We start from the raw sequence: 1,283 nt of genomic DNA on the forward strand, positions 1-1,283 counted from the left end.
ATTCAAGGTAGGTTCTACGTCACTCTATGCTAGTAGGCTAGAGATGTACCTATGGAGTACACTAGGACGCTCAAGGACATGTATGATGGAGCCCTCAACCAAGACCAGGATAAAGATAGTGGGAGCAGACTTAGATTGCTTCCTAGTGATGGAGTTACACCAGGAGTCTGCTCTTAGTCCATTTTTATTTGCCTCGCTAATGTATGATTAACACGACTAATACAAGGTGAGGTTCCATAATGCAGGTTATTTGTGGATATGATTTCAATTGACGAGACTCAACTAAATTAACGGGAGGTTTGGTGACAATCCCCGGAGTCTATCAAGTTCAAATTGAGTAGGACCAAGACAGACTTCACGTGGAGCAATTTAAGTGACATAAACACATGAGGTTAACAAGGTGAGGCTTAATACAAGTCATCCAAAGAGAAAGCATTTCAAGTAACTTGGGTCTATTACTCAAGAAAATGGGAAGACTAATAGGGATGTCACTCACGTATTGGTGCAGGGTGAATGAAGTAAAGGATCACATCTAAAGTCTTGTATGATTAGAAGGTGCCACTAAAATTTGAAGACAATTTTTATAGGGTGATAGTTAGACCAACTATATTTTATGGACCAAGAAGACGGCAAAAATAAGTCGAGGGTCTATATGAAACAACCCGTCAACCTCTAAATAGGAGTAAGGTCTACATAAACTCTACTCTCCCAGACTTCACTTTGCGTCGGTATTGGTATTGGAGTTCACTATTCATTCGACAGGTAAAAGAAATATTACTTTCCGAATTCAAATGCTCGAAGAGGTTAAAGTAATTTTGCTACGAAGCGCTTTTCCTTTAGATGGGCCTTATCAAACGTGAATTTGAAATAAAACTTTTTAAATGTGAATTCAGATTAGTTAGATCCTTAAAACGAATAACAAACACCGAGCGAAACAAAAAAAAAAAAACCTAAAGAAAATATTAATATCTTCTATCCTCATGCCTTAATTATAGCCCCGCCACTCCGTCCCTCCCTCTGCTTCTTTGTCTCTATCCACCTTCTCAGCCTCTTCATCAGCTCACAAAAAATCTAGTGATCGATCATATCAAACAACACAAATAATGGTTTTTATCCTTTAAAGTTGATTCCTTTTCATGGAATTCCGTTGAGAGAAAAGGGAATTTATCATCTTTAGCTCTTTCTTGACGTGACACTAAGTTCTTCTCCCTCAAAAAGGCCAAACTTTTTCTCATCGTTTTCTTGATTCTTCTTCTTTCTTATCCACCCCCCCCCCCCCCCCA

The sequence above is a fragment of the Solanum tuberosum genome, unplaced genomic scaffold (genome assembly GCF_000226075.1).
Source record: "Solanum tuberosum cultivar DM 1-3 516 R44 unplaced genomic scaffold, SolTub_3.0 scf00116, whole genome shotgun sequence".
Classification (NCBI taxonomy): domain Eukaryota; kingdom Viridiplantae; phylum Streptophyta; class Magnoliopsida; order Solanales; family Solanaceae; genus Solanum; species Solanum tuberosum.